At 34.8% G+C, this 25,064-nt stretch overlaps 1 protein-coding gene across 2 annotated transcripts in view; it reads left to right on the top strand.

Moving 5' to 3' along the window:
- Positions 1 to 25,064, top strand: part of Diaph2 (diaphanous related formin 2) — an 826,282-nt gene that overhangs the window by 742,491 nt on the left and 58,727 nt on the right. The window lies entirely within an intron of this gene.

Here is a 25,064-nt window from a genome sequence, read left to right as displayed (position 1 = left end):
TTCCAGCCTCCCAGCTTCCAGAACTCTGAGGGATACATTTCTGTTGTTTATAAATTACCAAGTATATGGTTTTTTGTTATAGCATCTCAAATAAACTAAGATGATCATATTTATAGAATACACTTATAAGATGTATAAAATAATACATTTTCTGTGGATTAGAAATCTTCTCCTACTCCTCACTCCCCTTTCCTCATATGCATATTGCTTGCCTTTCCTTACCCCCAGAGTTAAATGATTGCTGATAATTCTCGAAGAGAATAATTTTCATGTATTTCTAAGAAGTTATAGAATATTCATTCTATTTGCAAGCATTTATTTAGCACAGGCTTTGTGCATCTCTCTTTCAAATTAAAAAAAAAGATTTTTAATATATAGGAAATATTAACCCTGTAACTACTTCCAGCATTTATAGGAATTTATGATTAATAGCTATATCTTCCTGTAGAAATAATTTGCACATAGGTCCTACAATCATAGAAATTGGTGGAAATGAGCTTATAGTACATTTAGTAATTCCTTCATTTTTCATAAAGGTTAAGGAATTTTTCTCATGTGTAGTTAAGAGAAAAAATGGACTATTCTAGTACTTTTTCTCCTGTCACACACCATAGATTACAAGGGTGATAGATGCATTCAAAATGTGTTTGCATCCCTCTATGTGATTAACCTGATTATCATACGTGATTATCCCTCATATGATCTTATTCCTCTGTATACAGAGCTTATTTACTCAGTTAATATGTATACTCTCAATTTTTAAGTTTTATAATATCTACATGGGAGATTAATGATCAATGAGATACATTCAGTCAACAAATATTTCTGAACTATATAGTTCCTAGTTTGAGATGTGTTTGTATAAAAATCAAGACTCTCCATTAGCACTTTAATTAGCTAAATTTCATACTTCAGAGAAGCAAAAATCAGGAACTTGGTTTTACTGAAAATTGAATTACACTATGCCTTTTAGGCAAATGAAATTTTTACTTATTGTTCTTAAAGTCACTATTAATATTCTTTTTGCTCTTGTTTCTGTTAGGAGGAGAATTACAACTGCATTACTAGAAACAGTAAATATATTTACCTCCTGCCCACAAAAACTCCTTTCCCTATTTGGAGGGATGAAGACTTTGTTTACAACTTCACAACCTCCCTAGTTGTCTGTCAGTTACCAGCAGCAACCCTGTACCAAGGGCATACGAAAATGGAGCTAGTGATCACAAGCAAAGAACACATAAGTTTTTAAACATTTTCCATTACAGACTCAGGCAGGGCTTGCCTATTTTATTATCTAAGGTATTGCTATTCCCTTTCATGCCTTTGGAGATCCTGGAAAAGGGGGAGCTAGCTGAGTCAAACCTCTGTCTCACAGGGCTTTCAGGAACAATGGCAATTCATTTCAGCCTAGAGGCAAAGAGGATGCCTTTTCTTATAAGACTTTTGTTCTTATTGCCTGGTGAACTTTGAAATCAAATTGGTGTAAAATTGGACTGTTTTCCTCTCTTGGGTCCCTTCCCACCTCTGTATCCTCCCTCCCACAGTATTTTTGAGACCAGATAGAGGCAAACAGACTCAAGGGATGTCTTTGTCCATGAATCCTATCTACAATACTTGCCCTTTCTAATATGTATAGAAATGGTTTGAAAGAATTCTAACTAACCTCGGATACAAGCCTGAGATAATGACCACGATTAAATGGACTGAACATCTCATTCCTATCAATTCCAATTCATAATCCTATTTTATTTAAGTGGTTATCTTTGTCCTTTGGAATTCCAATTAGCCAAAGGATGCCAATACTGATAATAATACTGCCTGCCAAGGGAAATTGTTTCCTCTGCTTCCATAACTACCAGGTTCACTTTGTGAAAGGTGTGTCATGACATAATTACACTTGCCAACGCCACCCCACCCACTTTGTGCAAATATTGTTGGGGGGGATGGGCAAAGCTGGCAGGAAAAAAACACTGAAGTAAATTTAGGACAGTCTCAAAACCAGATCTGCTCATTTAAAATAATACTTGAAATAACAGCTGTTGCTTCAATTTCATCATTTTTAACGACTTATTTTACTTTTATTTTCGAAATTACTTAAAGTATTTTAAGCTATTGACACTATCACAATTTTCCCCAAATAATTGGCTTCTAAATTCATCTTCCATGTTGGATTTGTAAAATTTTGAACTGTCTTTATTTGAGAAATACAATTAACTAGATTTTAGTGTAAAGCTATAGAATAGTGCCACCCTTCTTTGCCCAATTCCCCTACTTCTTTTTTCTTCTTGGGATCTGTTCCCACCTGCCATGTATTATTTGTTTATTGTCTATCCCCTACTCCCCCAATGAATGTAAACTCTGTAAGAATAGACACTAATTTTTCTAGTTATCCAAAGATTCCCCAGTGCCTATAACAGTGTCTGACAAATATTTGCAGCAGTTGCTCAGTATTTGGTGTATTAGTGATTAGTCCACATGAGCTATGCAACTTGCCCATTTCAAATGTTATGATGAATATTTTCCTATATCTGAGAAATTTTTCTCCAGAGTGGATCGTTACCATTATCTTCATTTGCCATTTTATTACCAACAAGATAGCACCCTAGGTACCATAATGAAAATGACTTAAGTGCTTTCCACTTCCAGGTAACTTTCAGTTTCACTTAACACTATATATTCTTCACATTAGCATACTTTTATTCATTCAATAAATATTCATTGACAGGTTCCAACTTGCATATAGAGATTTACAGATAATTAAGGTATTAGACCTTTGTTGTAACTGTGCTAGAATACAGCCTCAGATGAAATTCAGCTGTCTCTTCCATTTCCATCATTGTTTGTGGATTTCTCCACAGTTAGTGTTGTTTTTGTAGGCCACTTTTAAGATTTTTCTGTTATCTTCCCATTTCTCCTTATCACCAATGTTTCCTTTTGTTCCTGCCCTTCAAATGCTGCTATTTTTAGTTTCCACCCTTAGCCCTTGCTCTTCTCCCTACATAAGAGAATTTCTCTAAGTGATCTTACTTACTCATTTTTTTTTAAAAAAAAAAAATCTATATGCAGATAGTTGCCAACTCTGTAGTTATAGCTTATAGTTCTCCGTGGAATTTCAGAATCGCACAACTAAAAACTTGCTCAACAATTCTATCTAGAGGTCTCATACACGCCCTCAATTCAACACATCAAATCTTAACTCTACTTTTTCCTTCTGAATTCATTTTCTTTTTTGGATACTTTGTAAGTATACAACCAGTCTTTCTAGCTGGGAACCAGGCATGATAGTTGACAACTACTTTTATTTCTATGGGTTTTAAAAATTTTTATTTATTTATTTTTTTGTTATTATTATTATTGATTGAATCTACCACTGAGCTTCATCCAAGCCTTTTTTACTTTTTTTATTTTGAGACAGGGCCTCAATAAGTTGCTGAGGCTGGCCTTGAACTTGTGATCTTCCTTCCTCAGCCTCTTGAGTCGCTGGGATTTCAGGCATGTACCACGGCACCTGGTTTGACTCCTTCTTTTCTATAAATCTTCCTATCTCACAATCTCCATATCCTGCCTATTGGCTTGCCCCAAAATTTTTTGATCATGTCACCCCATGCCATCCTAACTGTCATTATCCTGATTCCGTTTCTCACTATCCTTTGCCAAGACTGTTACAACAATATTCTAAATGGCATTCCAGCTTCCAGTCTTGTCTCCTCTCTAATCCATATTTTTTTTCCTTACTACTCATTGTGATTCTCTGCCTGGACTACCTTCCCTTGTTCTTTTCACTTGATGAACTCCTGCTTAACATTTAAACCATGGTTGGCCCCATCACTAGGAGGGCTGAATACATTTCATCAGTTCCCATGGTACTTTCAATATGTTATTCCCACTGAACTCTCACACTGCTTTATGTTTATTTGTTTTTGGCTTGCCTGTCTCTCCTGTTAGACTGTGAGCTCACTGGGGGCACCATGTCTTACTTATCTTTGCAGATCCAGCATTAAGTATGTCACTTGGATCCTAACAGGCCCTTCAAACATGTTTGAATAAATGAATAGACAAAGAATATAATGTTATATTCTTTCTAGTTTAGATATCAGTCTTATAAATTGATTAGGAAAAATAAAAACTTGAAAGAACTATAATCTACCAGTCCACATATAATTGTATTTTCCAGTATAGTTTTTATCTGACTTTGCCTTTTTCATGGGGATGACACAGGAAGTATCTGCAGGGAGATAAACAGCTCATGCTCTGGACTGTATGTTGAATGTTATCATAAGAAATTCTTTCCTGCCTGTGGCTTGGTTCATTGTATGCCTTTTGAGTGTGGACCTAATTTGTATAAGTGTAATAAATGAAAGATGTTTATGAAATGAAGTTCTTACTTCAGATCCATAAATCTGACCTTGATCAATGACAGCAAACCAGGCCCCTGGCTATCACTTTACAATTTTGACATCCAAAGAAGTTCATCATTCTCTTTAGACAGCTGTACCCTAGAATGGCAGGTTGAGTTAGTATCAGTGGAGCCTTGTCAGACTTTTTTCCTAATAAAAATTACCTCAAGCAGGAGTATGTAGTTTTCTCTGAGAAAGCCTTTCTTCCCCTGATCAGATCGTAGCCTCCACAGATGTCTTTGAAACAGTCATACAGAAGGTACTTTATACAGATCATGGTGACACTGAACATGAGGTTGATTTGAATGGTAATCCTCAAGTAACTCATCAAACTGAAGGGCAAAATGCCACTGCTCTTGGGTCTTAAAATAGAATCTCTTCTTGCTGAGTTCATGTGAACAGGAAAAAAAAGTGATCTGGCTATTTGAGAAAAAGGAATTACACCCCCCCCCCCAAAATGTAACTATATCCATTTGTCACTGAACAAAAAGCCAAAAATAGACATTTAACATCAGACTGTGTTTAATAGCCATCCCAGCACAGTGCTGAGCACCTCTTCCCTCCAAAGTATATTTCTGTCTACCTTCTCCATCTCTAGCAGCAACGAGCCCATTCACCTAGGTTCAAATCTAGGAGTCAACTGTGATTCAAGCCTTTCCTTGATCCCATAGATTCAGTGATCACCAATTTAGATCTCATTATCTCTCAAAACCATTATAGCTCTAGGTGTTCTGGAAATCTGTTATTTGAATGCAGGCACTTCTTTTCACACCCAGTGTACTTGTGCTTTTCCATGTGGTGTTCTGCAAGCCTTTGTCCCATTCCACTTTTCCCTCTTAGTTTCAATTCTGTCCCTACCCAACTATAACTCTACTGGCAGCTGTTTCAACACCATCCTCAAGAATACTGCCCAATTCTTCAGTTGCTCCTCTCTCTGCAGCCTCAACCCTGGAAAGAGCCATGGACCATTTTCTCCTCTACTGCTCCCAGGCTAATTAATGCTTGTAGGCAATGATATACAACAGTGGTAAGTTGATTGGGTCCATTGCTAGTGAAAGAAAAACTTAAAATTCATTAGACAGAATTTTGAAAAGAAAACATCTGTCCCAATGCATCTACTTGATTTTGAAAAACTGTGATTACTGTAATTATTGAGAGGTTTCTGTAACCTGAATACTTAACTGGTGTCTTACGTGTTGAAATTATTCAAAAAGATTAAAAATAGAGCATCTGTTGTACTAACAGAATTTTCTTTAGGATTTACATGAATCTAATTTGATAGGATGGAGGAAAGTAATTGAAAATGAGGAAGAAAAATCCAGGCATGGAACCTCATCATCCTAACATTTCCCCCCTGATTAAGAGCAACATACTAGCATGTGTTTTTCAAATATGAGCAATACCCATCCTACAGATGGCTTGTAGACAGATGTAGGGCATATTATTGTTTGAATCCTGATTACTCAAGTGGGAAAACTTCGTTTGGATATCAGTTGTTTGGAATCCAGAATACATTTTCCCATCAAAGCAATGCTTTATAAATGGTGATTAGGCTCCCACAGAATAGCCAATAATGTCATTATCAAAAGACTATACATTTTCAGTGACATAGTAGTGAACATGTTGTGATTGTACTAATGAAACAAAAGCAGTAACATTGAAAAAGAAAATTTTATGTTTTTTGCTTGAATGGGAGTGCTTGAGGAAAAACAGGTTTCATTATAAAAGGATGAAGAAATAGATTGAAAGTAAAGTATCAGGATGATAGGATCCATGAACATTTTTTAAAAAACTTTAAAAGATACCTGTTCTTTATCAAGATTCAACTGAATTTTATAACTTGTGAACATCAATTTATCTGGTTTTGGTTAGGAGGGTTTTATCTTGGGACTGCTATACTATGATTGAGGTCAGGATTTTTATACAAATGTGAAAGCTAAAAAATAAACCACATACTTTAATATTCCACACGTACCATCATCTAAAGAAAAAGGAAGTTCTTTCTTGCTTAGTCAGTTCTTAGGCCATTTCTCTCTCTCTCTCTCTCTCTCTCTCTCTCTCTCTCTCTCTCTCTCTGTGTGTGTGTGTGTGTGTGTGTGTGTGTGTAAACAGAACAGTTGAAGTATAGAGGGAAGTTGAGCCCTACTACAGATATGACACAAGGAGGGAAGAATAAACTACAGAGCTTGACTGAGCCAAGATAGGGACAGGGTTTTTAGTTGGTCTCTTTTTTAAAAAAATTATATAGACTACATCTTAAAACAAGAAAGAAAAAGTTGAGAATGTGCTGCCTTAAGGATGGTATGAGAGGTGGAGTCAGAGAGTGATATAGAAAAACATTTTCAGTTCTGTCACACATTGTAAATGCAATCTTCCTTTGGTGTCCTTGGAAAGAATTCAGTAACTATTTATGTTGTTTTTCAATCATGTTTTAATTGGATTGTTTAACACTCGAATGTGCCTCCATGACAATAGGGAACCATGGGGTAGCTTGGCTTTATTGAAGTTATACAAGTATGATAGATTATCCAAGATCATATTAATTGAGATGTCAGTGAAAAAAAAGAAATGAAGAGTTCCTCATAGTGTAATTATGCTGAAGAGGAATTACATTGAGCCACATAGGTCTTTTAGCTGTTTACCAGCTGATTGCCAAATGTTTATTCAACAAATTTTTATTGTGGTATATGTTAGGCACTGTGCTAAGTGCTTAGAGAGAAATGCTGGGAAAAGTACTGGGGATATAGTAATAAACATGATATTATCCCTGCCTTCATATATTTGTACAGATAAGTAAAGAAGAAATATTGGTGAGTTGTGATAAGTGACAATAGGGAGTTACTATTGAGTATTATAGGAAAATCACCCAACTCTGACTTTGGGAACTAACCTGGTGCAGTGTTATGTACCTGTAGTCCCAGCTACTCAGAAGACTGAGGTAGGAGGATCACTTGAGTCCAGAAGTTCAAGGCCAGCATAGTTCATGGGCAGCATAATGAGACCCTGTCTCTTAAAAAAAAAGAAAGAAAGAAAGAAAATCCTCCTGGAACATTCTAAACAGATACAAGAGATGTGTAGGAGTGAAACAGGAAAATAGAAGTTAAGTGAAGGGCAAATGTTCCTAGCAAAAGAAATAATATTTAAGATTCAAGAGTATGGCAAGAAGCCTGGAGAGAAGACTAGAGAAAAAACAACCAGAGTTCAATCTGGCAATGATGTAGTAACTTGTGGCAGAACAATGCTCTACCAAGAATATCTACATAATCAAGATAGAAGACAGATCCAGGGCTTGAGAAGTCAAAATCTCAAGTAAGGAGGACCATAGTTCTTTGTAGACAAGTGAGGAATATTTTCCTTTAAGGTATTTGTCATGCCTTTTTTTCTCCCTTTAATTTATATTTGAGGAAAATGAGTTTGACAGCAGTTTTCCAGTCTCTTCCTTCTCTATACTTTAGTGCTAATTAAATAAAGAACAATAATAGAGTGATCCTACTATAATAACAGTAATTGCTAATAGGATTTTTAACAGTTTTTCTGGTTTTTAATTATTTAAAATGTTATTTTTTTATTTTGAAATAGTTGCAGATTCACAGATATTGGCAGACAAGGATAGGACCCGTGCACCCTTTGCCCCATTCCCCCAGTGATTACATCTTACCTCATCTCAGCACAACATTAAAACCAGGAAGTTGACCCTATACAACACATGCATATGTAGTTCTGTGCCATTTATCTCAGGCATAGATTTGTCTCACCACCATTGCAATCAAGACAGTGTCTCCCTCATGTTACCAGCTCCTGTTCCTACCCTCCCCCTCTCACCAGAAGTTCCCAGTTCTTGACACTGGCAGCCATAATCTGTTCTCCATCCCCAATTATATCATACATTAGGTGACTTTTAAAGATTGTTTACCATGTCCTGGCACATGATACAGGAAAGTCACCAGAGGTTTCAGCTATATCATGGGATTGGGAAGATGAAAAAGAAAGTGAGGAATGTCAATGTATTCAACACTTAAGGGGACAAAATCCTGAGTTAACCTTGGCATGAGAAAACCTAACTAGTCAAGCAGAAAGTGACTGAAAAGCAGAGTGAAATTTTCTCCAATATCATTGTATTGAATGAAGAAAAATTATTGTTTTAGGAACTTCCATAGAGGAACAATTCCAGGAGCCACCTCAGATTTCAGTTGGTACCCCTTGAAGAACTATTCTCATGGAATGAGCATGAGATAGATGTGGTTCAATGGCTCAGCTGTTTTGAAGCTAGAATCTCATCATTCTTTTCACCTTTCCTTCAAGTTCACAACAGAGCTGCATTAGCATCAGGTATCATCTGCATTCAAGGCAGAAAGAAAATGGAAGGAGGAAAATGCCAGCTCCTTCATTGCTTTTTTAAAGAAAATAGTTTCATTTGCATCTCACTGAAAAGAATCATGTTACTGCCTTAGTGCAAAAGATGCTGGTAAAGAGGATATTTTATTTACTTACCTCTAAAGGCAAGAGAGAAGGTCCTTGGGAGTGGTTGCTGAGTTAGCCAGCCACCACTACCCACAATGAAACAATAGCACAACCATGGACTATAGGTTGTAGGCTATAGACAGAAAGGGGTTGGAGCTCTTGAAGAGGTTGATAGCTGAAAAAAAGGGAGGGGATGGCAGGGGTCCAAAAACAGGAAATGCATATCTCACTGAAGACAGGTATAATAGAAGTTAGTACATGAAAGAAATGGAAGCCTAGGAGATGGTGATTAGAGAAAAGAATGCCAGAAGGTACATGAACTAGAGTTTTAAATTTTATTAGTTCATTACAGTTACACATAGTATTGGGGGGGTTCATTTTAGCATAATTATGCAAGCATGGAATATACACTCCAGTCCTCAATACTTCCACTTTCCCTCTCCTTCACCATCCCCATTGAATTGGTTTTATTTTTTATTCTTTTTTTCTGAACCAGGGATTGAACTCAGGGGCACTGGACCACTGAACTACATCCCCAGCCCTATTTTGTATTTTATTTGGAGACAGGGTCTCACTGAGTTGTTTACCATCTCGCACTTGCTGAGGCTGGCTTTGAACTCAAGATCCTCCTTCCTCAACCTCCCCAGCTGCTGGGATTACAGGCAGGTGCCTCCGTGCCCAGCTTATTTATTTATTTATCTACTTTGATATATTTATACAAGCATGGAATATATCTTATTCTAATTAGGATCCCAGCCTTGTGGATGTTGAATTCATATATGTACATAGGAAAGTTATGTCAAATTCATTCCAATGTCTTTCCTATTCCTATCTCTCTTCCCTTCCCTTCATTCTCCTCTGTCTAATCTACTGAACATCTATTCTTTCCTCTCCTCCCCTTTGTTGGGTGTTAGCATCCATATATCAGAAAGAACATTCAGCCTTTGGTTTTAAGGGGGATTGCCTTATTACACTTAGCATGATAGTTTCCAGATCCATCCATTTACTAAAAATGTCATAACATCATTCTTCTTTATGGCTAATTGTGTATATATACCACATTTTCTTTATCCAGTCATCTGCTTAAGGGTACCTAGGTTGGCTCCATAGCTTAACCATTGTAAATTGTGCTGCTATAACCATTGATGTGGCTGCGTCAGTATAGTATGCTGATTTTAAGTCTTTGGGATATATATCAAGGAGTGGGATAGCTGGGTCAAATGGTGGTTCCTTTCCTACTTTTTTGAGGAATTTTCATACTGCTTTCCGTAGTGGATATACTAGTCTTACCAACATCCTCACCAATTTATTGTTATTTGTATTCGTGACAATTGCCATTCTGGGTAGAATGAGATGGAATCTGTGTAGTTTTAATTTGTATTTCTATAATTGCTAGAGATGTTAAATATTTTTCATATATTTATTGACTGTTCATATTTCTTTATTTGAGAAGCATCTTTTTAATTACTATCTTAAATGAAATGACTGGAGCCAATGATTGGAAGAGATGTATATTTGAGGGGCAAAAGAAGAAATGCTCATGGAAGGTGTGTGCTATACTTGGCTATATGAGTATAAAAACAACCCCTCATGTATAAAATAAACAGTTATTAAGATATCTTTTAAAAATGATATAAAATTCATGATGATATTCACATCAGTATTTATTCTATTTAAACAGCCGTCCATTTGCATTTGATCTCATTTTAAAATTAAAAGAATCCATGTTATTTGTAGGTTAGCAAAATCAGGTGTGACCTTAGGTTGTTCATTTTCCTGATGATTGTTATTCTTTGCATAATAAGAGAGCTAGTACAAATGAGTTTCTGCAAGCTTTCATGAATGTGGTGGTTTACTGGGCTTTCTCTAACCCTTACCCTTTCCCCATTCACTTTCCCCTTTCTACTTCCCCTTCCTTTGTTCCCCATTCCCTATTGGCTTCCCTTCCTCTTGTCATTTTCCATATTTCTTCAGTTTTAATTTCCATTTTACAACCTTTTCTTTCCTTTTCCTTTACTTTCTTTCCCCTTCCTTTTCTTTGCAATAGTGGAAATTGTGATAACATTTGTAGTTTGGAGAAAGGGAATCTAGATACATAGAAAGATCTACCATACCCTGCCATCATAAACCTGAAATGATTTGTAGAATAGTATATATTCGAGTAAAATCTGTTCTACTACTTAAATTTTTACAGAAATAGCATAGGTCATAATTAAGATACCTTTTAGAGGCCCATTCTCTTTAATAAGACCACAATTAAATGTGTGTATACTTATACACACAAAATTGTGTAAGTATCCATTTATAATCCAACACAGTACTTTACTGAAGTAAATTTCTGGAGTTGGAAAAAATAGGTTTCTCTAGTCATATATACTGCTTATTAAAACATTGCAATCCAATTTTTAGGGAGGTGATTATTACAATTTATTAGTCCATCACCATTTGTAACAATAGCTGTTCTAATGTAATTAACCATTGAAAGAAATACATTTTATGTGTTCTAAATTGCATTTCTAATTACTTGTAACTAAAACTCACTAGAATTTTAAAATCCATTTTGTCTTATGAAAGGCTTCATTGGTTATCCCTGTTGTTACACTATTATTTTAGATTAGAGTAACTTCATTTTAAAATTACATGTCAAATATAATTTGCTGGTGGTAACACGAAATGTATGGCTTCACTCTGAGGAAAAAAAGCCCATTCAGCATTTTTTTACTATCATGTACCAAAACAGAACTTCCAGAATGATTAGATCACATCTGGAACAATATAGATCTATTTGTACTTGCATAATGCATGTACATGTACACACCGTTATATTTTATGACTATTTGGGTACATTGATTTTTCTATAAAGAGAACTATTATCCACATCTTTTTGCACAGAAGTACACTTAAATATTGGCATAGGTAAACAACTTACTAAAATAAAACCCATGCTTGGCACAATTATTACTGGTGTCACAGATTTTACAACCATAGTATTTCTGAAAAGCTAACTTGAACATTTTGGATCATTTTTTTTTTCAGACTGAATGCAGAGGCAGTTTGGTGAGCTGTAAAACTGCTACATTTCATTTTGCATTCTAGTCTAGGCCAAATCTTAAGTGTCACTAAATCTGACTCCATTTTGAATTGTGGCCCACTGTCATCTCCAGAAAAAGGCTTCTCCCCCACACTGGGCAAGCTGGCTATTTGAAACAAGGAAGTGGCTCCCATAGCAGTTAGGAGTCGGAAAGAAGTAGAAATAGGTTAACAATCTGAAAAAATAAATCCCTTATCCAAAAGTGCTGGTAGGTTTAACTCTAATATTTTTATTTTGTAATCCTGTTTGAAGAAAGGTATCAATAATTTAGAAGTACCTAGCATATTATAGAAACAATCTTAAACTAATAAATATTCTGTCTCCTCACTTAACATAATATAAACCCATCTGAAGACATTACTTCTTCCTCTTCAAGAGGAGGAACCTCTCCATAGACTTTGTGAGTGTCCTGGGGACACGTAGTCGACTTACACCAGCATGAGCTCTCCCAAAGGCAGTTTAGAAGATTGTTATTGCCTGGGTGCTTAATATATAATTAGTCAGTTTTTATCTTATTTGATAATTCAGTTCCCAAAACCCATCTTTATATCCAAGTATTTTTATTTTACAATAGTTTCTGACTTATGGAAAAGTTGCAACAATACTGAAATTCCTATAATACTCTTTACTCACATTCACTATTGCTGTTGCTTGGCTAGGGTTTGTGTATACACTGAGGCTTATTGTGTTGAAATTTAATCCCCAATATGAAGTATGAAGAGGACAGAAACTTAATCTGACAATGATATTTGGAGGTAGACCTTTAGAAAGTGATTGGGATTTGATAGTCATTAGGGTGGAGCCCCCATGAATGAATCCTGGTGGCTTTTTAAGATGAGAGAAACTAGAAAAGACACATATACGCACATGCACTCCCTGTTCCTTCCCATGCAATTCCCCATGCTGCCTTAGGACCCTGCCAGCATCAAGGCCATTACCAGATGAAGCACCTAGAACTTACATCTCCAAAGCTTGAGCAAAAGTCAATCTCTTTTCCTTCTATTTTGCCCTACCTATGGTTTGTGTGATTGGCAGCAGAAAATGAACCAATAAAATCCATAACCACATTTACTTTGTTATATACCTTTACTTTTTAATACTTCAGTGACAACTTCCTAACAACATGATTATTAGATAACAAGAGTAAAGTTACCAAATTCAGGAAGTTTATGATTAAAATATTACTTTCACCTATTCAGTTGTTCATATTCGAGTTAAGTCAGTTTTTCCAATGATATCTTTTTAAAAAAAAAACATTATTTTTGTAGTTGTAAATGGACAGAATGCCTTTATTTTATTTGTTGATTTTCATATAGTGTTAAGGATTGAACCCAGTGCCTCATATGTGCTAAGGCAAGTGCTCTGCCACTGAGCTACAAGTCCCAGACCCCTCCAATGATATCTTTTATACTAGTTACCCTACAATAGAGGATCCAATCCAGGATCACATATTGCATTTACTCATTGTGTCTTTGTAGTATCCTTTAATATGCAACACTTCCTTATGATATTCTATCACATTATTAAATGTAAAAATACTGTTCATTTATTTTATAGAATATTCTTAATTTGCTTTTTTCTTGGGATTATTTCAGATTATACCCTCCTGTCCAGAATGGCAAAGCATATTATTTTTAGGGAAAACAGTATCTCTCTGTCCCTCATTGGTTGACATTAATTTTGATCATCTGGTCAATGTATTGCCTGGTGTCTCTATAGGTATTATTTTCCTGTTTCCACTAATAAGCAATCCATGAGGAGACACTTTAAGACTATGTAAATACATTGCTTTACATCAATTCCTCATCTAGATTTAACAACTATTGATGATTCTTTCCTGAAACAATCTTTACTACGATGGTTGCAAGTCATCTTGTGTTAATTTCTTTTAGAATGGGAGGGGGAAAGCTCAATAATTTATTCTGGTAGTTTTCTGAAGAATCCAGTTCATCTCCTTTGACAATGTTGTAGTAAAGGAAATTGTTTGCTTTGGAATTACAGTGATCTGCATCTACTAAATTGTCTACTCATTCTACTCAATTAAAATATTAAAAGCAAATGTAAATATTAAAATCAAATGATTTTTGCACTGGAATCAATCAATACCTATGTTCAGAGTCTATATATATGCTCTCCAACAAGTAGTACTACAAATATGTACACAAACACACACAGAGCTTTCTGCTTCTGAAAAACAAAAGTATGTTCAACTGATTTAATGGCCAAGTTTTATAGTTTCCAACCACCTTATTTTTCCTGTAACTTTATTTATTTAAAAAAAGGTACTGGAGATTGAACCCAGAGGCACTTAACTACTAAGATACACCCCCAAACCCGTTTATTTTTTATATTGAGACAAGGTCTCACTAAGTTGCCTAGGGCTCACTAAGTTGCTGAGGCTGGCTTTGAACTTGTGATCCTCCTGCCTCAGCCTCTGGAGCTGCTGATATTACAGGTGTGCTCCACTGCACCCAGCTATTTATTTGCTTTTTAACTTTTAAGCCTTTTCTTTCCCATATCTTTCACAGATATCATCTCACCCATTTAGTCATGCTCCATCTAACTGACATATTTTTATTATTCCTTTCTTCTGCCCTTTCATGTTGCCTAAATCTTTGTGGTTAGGGTTACTTAAATTTTAAACCTAGTTTTTATTCATACCTGATCTTATAAATTATTCATACCATTTATTTAATAAATTTTTGGCCATATTCTAAAATTAGACGTGAGAATTTTCAGATACCACAATAAAAGAGATTAAATATATATTGATGTTATTTTAATAGCATGTATAATTGTTCCCAATTTTAATGTATTAAGTGAACTGTACAGAAGACAACTTCTACTCAGTATAAAAGCCCTAATTTTAATCTTAAAATTTTAATCCTTTCTCTCTAGCATTCCCCATAGGTAGCCAACAATTTTAATGTTTCAATGAAAAATAAATTCAACATCCTCATAAACCCTGACTACTTAGTATATACATATGTAAGATGAAAGAAATTGTTTCCCTAATAATGTTCTGGTTACTACTATAAGTCTCTCATGCATTTTTGATAAACAAAAATGATGAAAATTAGGTTAATTGGGTATCTCATCCAGGTGATCAAAGTTAACATCATTAGTGATAAGACATATATATTCTCTCTTCACGTGATAAGAATTCTATTTTGCCTCTGTGGTCTTCTACCCCAAAATATATACCCTTGTTTAATTGTGAAGAAAAACCTTAAAAAAAAACCCTGCTAGCCAATCACAGTTGTGCACACCTATAGTCCTAGCAACTCAGGAGTTGAGGCAGGATAATCATGTGTTCAAAGCCATCCTCAGAACTTAGTGAGGCCCTAAGCAACTTATTGAGAACCTGTCTCCAATGAAAAGGGCTAGGGATGTTTCTCAGTGGTTAAGCACCCCTGGGCTCAATCCAAAAAAAAAAAAAAAACAAAAAAACAACTCTGTTGAGGACATCATACAAAATACTTGGCCATTACTCCTCAAAAATATCAAAATCATTGAAAATGAGGAGAGTCTAAGAAATCTCATGTTCTAAAGGAGCCCAAGGAGATACAAAATCTACAAGTGATGTGATATCTTGGATGAGATCCTGAAGGACATTAGGTAAAAACTAAGGAAATTCAAATACAGTACAAACTTTAGTTCATGATCATTTACCACTATTGATTCATTACTCATAACAAATGTAGCTTAGTAATGTAAGATAGTAACAGTTTGGGAAAATGGGCACAGGTTAGATGGGAACTTCTGTACAACTCTTGTAGTTTTTTTTCTAAACCTAAAATTATTCTAAAATAATTTTTTATTTAAAAAAAGTATATTGAGAAAATGATTTTGATAATATGAAGTTGAATTCTCAAGATCAGCAGAAAGATCCGGAAAATATAAAGTACCGTGAAAATAGCTTTTTTTAAAAAATATTTAGCTGTAGATGGACACATAGATATTTGTTTATTATTTTTTTATGTGGTGCTGAGGATCGAATTAGTGCCTCACACATGCAAGGCAAGCACTCTAACACTGAGCCACAACCCCAGCTCCATGAAAATAGATAATTTTTATGCTTGGGAAATAATAGATAATGCCTAAAGTCATTATTATCTAACTTTATATTTTTAAAATAAGAAATAATACAAATATAATTTGATATTTGCTGATATACTGATTATTGTGAATCAGCATTTCAAGTACTATATGTAATAAAATATCATTAAAAGACTGTGGTCTTAGTACGTGGAAACATCAGTGAAAACAATTTATATAAATAAACATCAGAGAATAGTCACTCCAATCTCTTACTGATCCTTAGGGAAAGCACTATCTAAAAGAGATAATTGCTTTATACTTTATAGAGATGCCATATAAATGAAACATTTATAATACCAAGGAATTCTATGATTTTCAAGGTGTTTACTAGATGAGGGATTCAAGGAAAGTGCAACCAATTATATCATAAAGAACTAAAGTTTAAAAATATATCAATGTAAACTCAGACTCAGCTATTACGATATATGGCATTTTATGGATAAAGACAAAAATAAATCTCTGTGGAAACTTAATACTAGTTTTAACTTTGAATATTCAATGTAAAATTTTCTATGAATAAGAAAGAACCAAGGCACTCAGATGTATTATTGACCATATGAAGCCACATTAGCACTACTGGCTCTTTGAAATAACAATCATATGAGTTGGCTTTTTAATTTAAAAATAATTATTTTAGTCTCATTTTTACTCATTAACTACATGAAAATTATCCTGAGCATTTTCATCAGCTGTTTTAAAATTGAATATTAAAAGAGAATATTGTAGAGGCATGTCAAATGTACTAAAAGGCACCTAGTCATTTCATATTTGTAACAGTATATTATATTTCCCATACCTTCAAATATTCCACTCTAGAAATACTGACTGGTAGAATTTCTGTACTGGATCATTTACCTCTTCTTTCTAATGGCATTTTGGCTTCACACCCTCTTTCTCATAAATACAACAGTCTGGTTACACTTTTTTCTAGCATGTTTAAATATTGGATTAAGAATCATATACCCTGAAACATCATAAAACATTGTGACCAAAGAATATGTCATCAGATTGAGTGAGATTCAATACCACCCTAAATTATATAAAAATTATACAAAATTATGCACAATGATTAAACCTAAAATGCATTTGTTTAGTGCTGAATTAAAAGCAATGTATTGTGCTAGGTGTTGTAAAAATTGAAAAATAAGCTCTGTAACTCATTATCACTGTCTTCAAGGAGCATATAGTTGATTGTGGGAGGCAAGCTATATTCAAATAATGTTGTTATGGCACATATTCATAATGCTGTAATACAGATAAAAAAATAAATTATATGGACATACGGAGGAAGGATTGAATTTCATGAGGAGCATCTCAGAATCATTCATGGTAGAAAAAGTATTTGAACCATGTCCTAAATGAATGGTCTAAGCTTCAATAGGCAAAATGGAATAGGAAGACAGGGAATGAGGTATTTCAGACAGAAATGAGTATGAGGTGGAAAAGTGTTCAATGTTTACAAGTAGTCCTATGCAACTACAGTGAGAAGTCACATCTTGGAAGACCAAATTTATGTTGGGAGTTTGAATATCCTTCTGTATGTCAGGAACCATAAAGATTTTTAAGCAGTAGAATTTCAAAATTATACCTGCTATATGAAGGATAAATTGGAAGGGGCAGAGACCACTTAGGTAATGTTATGATAAAGCTCAAGTTTATTTAAGTAGAGATGTCTATTTAATTTGAACATGTTAGTAGGTATAGTAAACGGCCTATATGAGGGTTCATTATGATTTCTGCCTCCTGGTATTCATGCTCTTTGAGTATGGACTAAGCTCACTGACTGGATTCCAAAGAAGAATATAGAAAAACTAAAGAGATGTCACTTATGACATTTCTGAGATGTGGGTATAAAAAGACCTTGATTGGGCTGGGGATATAGCTCAGTTGGTAAAATGCTTGCCTCACATGCACAGGGCCCTGGGTTCAATCCCCAGCACCACAAAAAAAAAAGACCTTGATTTTCTTCCATCTTTTTTACCCTGTATTTCTCATAAATCACCAACTGCCATGTTGTGAGGACACTTAAGTGTATTATAGAGAGGCTCACATGTCCAGAAACATTGGCTGCCAGTAACCATGGGAACGAGCTAGGAAGAAAGTCCTGCCCTTATTGAACCCTCTGATGGAAAGGAAGCCTTTGCCAAGTGGCTTCAATGCAACTTCATTAAACCTTGTTATCAGAGGCACTACCAAGCTAAATCCAGTCTCTTAGCATATAAAAATTGACATACTAAAGGCTTATTATTTTAAGCCACTAAGTGTTGAGGTATTGTGTTTGGCAACAATGAGAAATTAATACAGAGATCAAATCCAATATCTAGCCTTGCTTATCATTGTGCTAAATTATCAAATATTTCATTTCTGCCATTTCTACCCATAATGCAGCTTAAATATTACTGAATTATTAATAAAAACCAGAATTTTCTCCATAATGCTTGGTATAATCTTAACAACTACATGTTGCTGCAAAAGCTTTGTGATTCCTTACATGTATAGCTTTTAGAGAAATGAAAGATACAGAATTTCTGTGTTAGAGAGGTCTGAGGAAAACTAGACATTTTTCATATCCCTGGTCATCCTTTTTTAGGAGAATCAAAGTTTTTTTTTAAGTTTTTAAAGTATCACAGCTAAAGAACACCAATGTAAAGAATTAGCTCAAGCTTTGGTAATGAAAAAACTACTGGAAAAATAATTAAAGAAGTTGGTAATCAGTTCATTAATCAAGTGTATCTGCTGCACATTATACTGAAACAAATTGAAGAGGATGCTGTGCTAGCCAGATACTCCCTCTCAAATAAAGTCAAAAGTGAAGATAAACAAAATTGACTTTTCCTTTCTGGTTGATTTCTATCTAAGTAGATCCATCTCTAAATACCAAGTAAAGAAAGTTGTCTCATGCAGAGATTCAAGTCTCCACTAGAATTCTGTGGCTTGGTACTACAGAGATTATTTTCAACTATATTTAATCTGTTCGTCTTTAGATTTTTTATTTTTTTGCATTTTAACCCACAGACCATTTCATTCCCTAAATGTTAAGTATGCTTAGAAAGAAGAGAGAAAACCAACACAACACTTTGCTCACTGCATTAAGATAACTGGATTTGCAACCAATTAAAAATAAATATTAAAAAGCATATAGTTTTATATGTATGTTACCACAAAAAGTCTTTAAGTGGATGAAAATATTTGTCAGTGGTCAGAATGATTCTAGTCCTTTCCATTCTCTGTGGTGCCTTAGCTATAATGACAGTGAGGTACTGTAGTCTGAAAAAAAAATGTAGTCAGATTTTCAATTATGATTAGAGTAGATCTTCGAAAGAGGTCTCTGAAAAAGGTCCAAGGTTCTCTAAAGGGTAAAAAGAGTGAGTAAATTCTGTCTTAAAACAATATAGTCCTTCCTCTCTTTTCTTGATACTGACGTTCAGAGGTACTGCAGTTTTTTGAAGCCAAACCTTAGAAAAATTTGCAGGTTCAAAAATGGAATTCTCTTGAGTTTCATTAAGGTTTAGCCAGATACCAGCCTATGTCATTTTATGAAAGCAGAATAATTTAGATTTAAAGCAATAGCACAAGCAGAGCAAATATGTGACTTCGTAATCACATTGACTCCCTTGGTGTGGACAAATATATACAAATTCTTTACAGGCTATTTTATTTATTCATTCATTTAATTTTGGATCTCAATTTTTAAAAAGCCAAGAAGCCTTTGACACACACACACACACACATATGTGTGTGTGTGTATATATATATCTCACATATATACATACATATATATGATAGGTAAAAATATGAAATCTGCAAACTCAGGTACATAAGAAATGGATAAGAAATGTAATTTTCCTTTTTTTAATTTGAACTTAATTCTTTCTTGAGAGCCTATTCCTCTGAGTGGTACTATGAAGAACAAGAAATAATACACAAATTGCTACTTTATATACTATCTCTACCACATTATAAGGATATAATACCAATTCATTAGAATGCAGATTACAGTTTATCCCAGGATAGGGAATTTAAGATTGTTTTTGTCAGGTTTTGCATCTCTATGACCAAAATACCTGACAAGAACAGGTATTTTGGAGAAGGAAAAGTTTATTTTGGGTCATGGTATCAGAGGTTGCTATCTATAGACTGCTGATTCCATTGCTCTGGGCAGAACAACATGGGAGAAGGGTGTGGCAGAATAAGGCTGCACCCCTTCTGGCAACCAGAAACCAAAGAGAGAAGAAGGTAGAAGGGAAGAAGGGGCCACAGGGAAGATATATATTGACATATACTTCCAGGGCATACCCCCAGTGACCCACCTCCTCTATCCTATAGTTACCATCCAGTTAGTCCATTCAAACTAGGTTAGACTGATTAGGTCACAGCTCTCACAATCCAAGCATTTTACTTCCAGATATTCCTACATTAACACAAGACATTTGGGAGGACACCTCATATCCACATAGCAAAGATTTTACTGAATTTACAGATGAAGATAATAAGGGAAGAAATACTACTGGATTAAAAAGGACTTAGCCTTCCAAAAGCATTAATTTAAGTGACTGGCCCATTATTGTCCTTCTGTTCTAGTAGCAAAAGATTCCTAAAGACAGTGCTTGTATACTGTATTTATTGGACTCAGTCATCTGTTGGCATTAGCAAACATTTGCCCAAAAGTTCTTAATTCAGTATCTAGAATAGAAATACATGAACTGCAGTGAGTGAAACATTTTTACATTTTTGTAAGACTTATGTGAAAGAACACAATTTTCTATTCTTTTGCTTATCTTTGTTCTGTTTCTCACTCCTACCCACAGAGGGGGAGGGGGGGAGGGAGAGGGAGGGGGAGGGAGAGAACGAATACAAAAAAAGAGTTCTAGCTGGGTGTGGTATAATCCCAGCAGCTCTTGAGGCTGAGTCAAGAGGATCACAAGTTCAAAGCCAGCCTCAGCAACTTAGTGAGGCCCTAGGTAATTCAGTGAGACCCTGTCTCTAAATAAAATATTTTTAAAAGAGCTGTGTATGTGGTTCAGTGTTTAAGTGCCCCTGGGTTCAATCCCCAGTAGCAAAAAAAAAAAAAAAAAAAGTTCCAGAAAGTTGGAAATGTCAACTAGAAATAGACACATTCATTCACAGGAGTTTTGATAAGATGAACACCAGATTTGGGTGGTTTTTAATCAATTTGCTTAATTTACAGTAGACTTTTCTGGGAATTAGCATCTTGCTGAAATTTTTAAGTTATAGTTAAATTCAAAATGGTCTACTGGACTTATTTTGAATCATGTTTAATTGTTTCACATGTTTTCAGAAATCAGATTGTAAATTAAAAATATAAAGTCATAAATATCACTTATGAAAAGAGAATTGATCATAATTATGCAACCAATTAGAAGATATAAATATACAAATCAATCATGTGTAAGATAGTAGGTACTGCAGAATGTTAAAACTGTGTAGGCAAGTGCTTGACAAATAATTAGCCAAAACGATAGACTAGAACAAATAGTAGTTTAGCAGCCTTGTTGGACACTCTAGAACTGAAGATGCATGATCTTTAGTGCCTTTGCTAATCATCATAGATACTTACATTTTAAAATTTATAATAATTCAGTACTCAGTAATTTTTAATAAAACTACATTGAACTTACTAATGGGGTTATGTCCATGTGTGTCTTTTGAGTGAGAGAAAAAGACAGAGACAGAGTCAGGGAGAGAAAGAGAGAGAACACTCATACAACAGCACAGCTGGTTAGCACCATCAGGGAGATACGGAAAACTACCTTGTACCTACAGTAAAAATTGTCCATTCCTCAACCTAGCCTCTCAATTGACCATGATATTTCTTTCAAATATTAAGTATCCAACTAGAATTCTGTTTCTGAAGCAAAAAAAATTACAAAAAAAAAAAGAATCAAGAAGATAAGGAGAAGAGTTAATTACATTTACCAAGGGTTCCAATCCACTTAGATCCTTACCAGGGTGCTCAGCACTTTTTCACAGAAGCATTTACATTTAGCACTTTTAAAATTGGCATGAAATGAGTTTTATAGATGCTAGAGGAATCATTATGAGGTCACAAAGAGGTATTATAATATCATAACTGAAGCTGGGAGAAGAGAAAGTGAATTCATATCCCAGGGAGAGGGAAGCTCATCTTTCTAGTCAACATTACCTGCATATCACATGTAGTGTGAAAAGGGAGGAGGATTAATGAAGTACTCAACAGGAAGATGTAATGATCCAAAATTCTTCTTCAATGACTCTACTCATTCCTGTCATATCCCAGAGGAATGCGAATATTTCTCCGCTGCTATGCCATAATATGGTTAAGCTGGGAAGGGGAGGACCAATCTAAAACAATGATTCTTTTTTATGCTGTACATAGTGTGTGTGTGCGTGTGTGTGTGTGCGTGTGTGTGTGTGTTCACAAGCATGTGTGAGTGTGAGCATGTTGCAGGCATACCCCAAGACCTCAAAGCCTACCCAGAAGTATGCTCAAGCTTCTTGCATGGCAAATACAAAGAGATCAAGAATGAAAGCTATAACCTGGGTCAGAAGTCACACAGTGTCACTTGTACTGCATTCTGTTGTTCAAACTAAGCCACAAGGCCAACCAAGATTAAATGGGTGATAAAATAGAGTGTACCTCATATGGGAGAAGGAGCACTGGATATGTGTCCATATCTAATCTATCACAGAATTTAAAGGAATGGAAAAAATGGCAAATCTAGCATATTCTTTGGTAGAGTCATTTTTAATGTCCATTGTTTTATAATACTGTAAGTAAAGCTCTGTTTCACATGTTTTTATATGTCTCTGGTTATTTTATTCTTGAATCTCTTAAATGTTAATAGTAATGATATGTTTTATTCATTTAGTAAACATAAAATACCTGTTGGTGTCAGGAGCTATGATTTATCTATCACTCTCAGTTCTATCAGTAACCTTAGATGTAAATGGATTCTCTGCTGCTTCATCATAATCATCATTGAACCTTTTTTGTAAGTGAATTATTGACCCTTGATAGAAAAAAGATGATTCTACATGGTATTTATTCATCAAAAATACAAAAAGTGTCCTTCCCTATTAAATTCCTTCAGTTATCACCCCTCCACTGCCCCCGAGATACAAATTGTATCACATGAAATTGTACCTAGAATGGAAGGGGAAACTAGTGTGGGTATGAAATTGTATTCCAAGCATATAAAACATATCCTTGTCCTGAGAAATCAAAGCTAGTAGAATATTAAATCAATAATAGACATAGTTAAATATATATTATTTCATGGAATATGTTAACAGTTCTATAGAATGTCTCAAAGCAATGTGATTCAATTGTCATTACCATCAACTAAATAAGATTTATAAATGGATTGGTACCAGCTTCTTTTTAGTTTGTTGAAGAGTGTTCCTCTACAGAGGCCAGAAATCAAATAGTACATAATCAGAGTGTTGCTACATTTCCATTTTTCCATGCCAATTTTAGTTTTGATGTTATTTCCCTATGGAGGCTATCTGAAAGCTAAAACCCTACATAAAAATCACTTAGACCATGTCATTTTTACTGACTGGAAGTCCATTTTCCTATAAAATGTACCAAAAGATATTACTTTAACAGCTTTGGTTCAAGGGGCACTAGCCTGTTCAGACTACCTGAGCTTCAGCAGTGGCATGCTTTCAGGTGGGACTGTTAAGGTTGTCCAAATCACTGGGTTAACATTCTACTCATGTTTTCATCCTAGAAAGGCCATTTAAGGTCTATTTTTAGAAGAAATCCAAGAAGAAGACTTAAGAAAAAGTTTTTAAAGAACTTGAAAATCCATTGAAAAATAGTTTAGTAATCTATCTGTTAAATTCCTTGAGTTTTATTGCAGACCTTCTATATACCCAAGCATGGTGTGCCTGGCTGCCATGGGAACAGCAAAGACAAGTGTAAACCATCTCTGCCCCTGAGGTTCTTAGGATCTGGTTGGTGAAATAAGCATGAGACACATTTAACTATAAATGACTCACTCAGCAACCCAATGTACAAGAATTTCCACATTTTTTTTTTATTTTTGGACCAAGAATAGAACCGAGGGGCACTTTAACATTGAGCTACATCCCCAACCCTTTTTCATTTTTTATTCTGAAACAGTTGCCTCCCTAAGTTGCTAAGGCTGGCCTCAAATTTGCAATTCTTCTTCCTCAGCCTCCTGAGCCACTGCTATTATAGGTATGCACCACCACATCCAGCCAGATTGGTCTTTAATTGTTCCTTTCTGTTTATATTTGCCACCATTTCTCTCATCTAGCCTATACTCCAGCCCAAATGAATGATGCCCCTTTCCCTAACCATATCTTCCCTCTCCTTCCTTTATGGTTTTGCTCATAGTTTTCATTCTATATGCCCGTCTAGGCTCGTTCTAAGTACAAATTCCTTCATGAAGACTTTTCTCCCAAGTAAGCACAACACTATGCCACACTCACCCCCAAATCCAATGTTATTTCTCCTTTTTCCTCTCCTATTGCACCTTAATTCTTCTTTGGGTACGAGTTGTCTCTGTATCTTATCTCTAACACTAACTGAATTTTAAGTCATAAAAATAGTAACATTGTTTTATTCTATCTCATAGGTATTTGTGTTTCATAAGAGATAAAATAGAAGACAATTTCTTGTTTTAAAGAATTAAAAATGAATGTAAGAAAATATCATGGTCATCTGCCAAAATGTATAGTATAGATAATAATGTTTGAAAATATGTAGCTTGTTTTTCCTTTAAAGTTCAATTTATATATATGTACACACACACACACACACACACATATATGTATGTATATACACACATAAATACATACATATATATATATATATATTCCTATAAAATTAATTAATCCTTTTTCCAAAATGTAACAGCTAAACTAATATTTACTGTATGTTCATTGCTCTATATAATATAGTTTTCACATATGTAAAAGCACATTATTTAGTCAAAACTATCATATTGAATTTTTCCTGTAATTCCTAGGGGCTGTCAACTGCT

The sequence above is a fragment of the Callospermophilus lateralis genome, chromosome X, assembly GCF_048772815.1.
Source record: "Callospermophilus lateralis isolate mCalLat2 chromosome X, mCalLat2.hap1, whole genome shotgun sequence".
Lineage (NCBI taxonomy): Eukaryota > Metazoa > Chordata > Mammalia > Rodentia > Sciuridae > Callospermophilus > Callospermophilus lateralis.
Note: the sequence above shows the minus strand (reverse complement) of the source record. Positions and strands in the feature narration are given on the sequence as shown.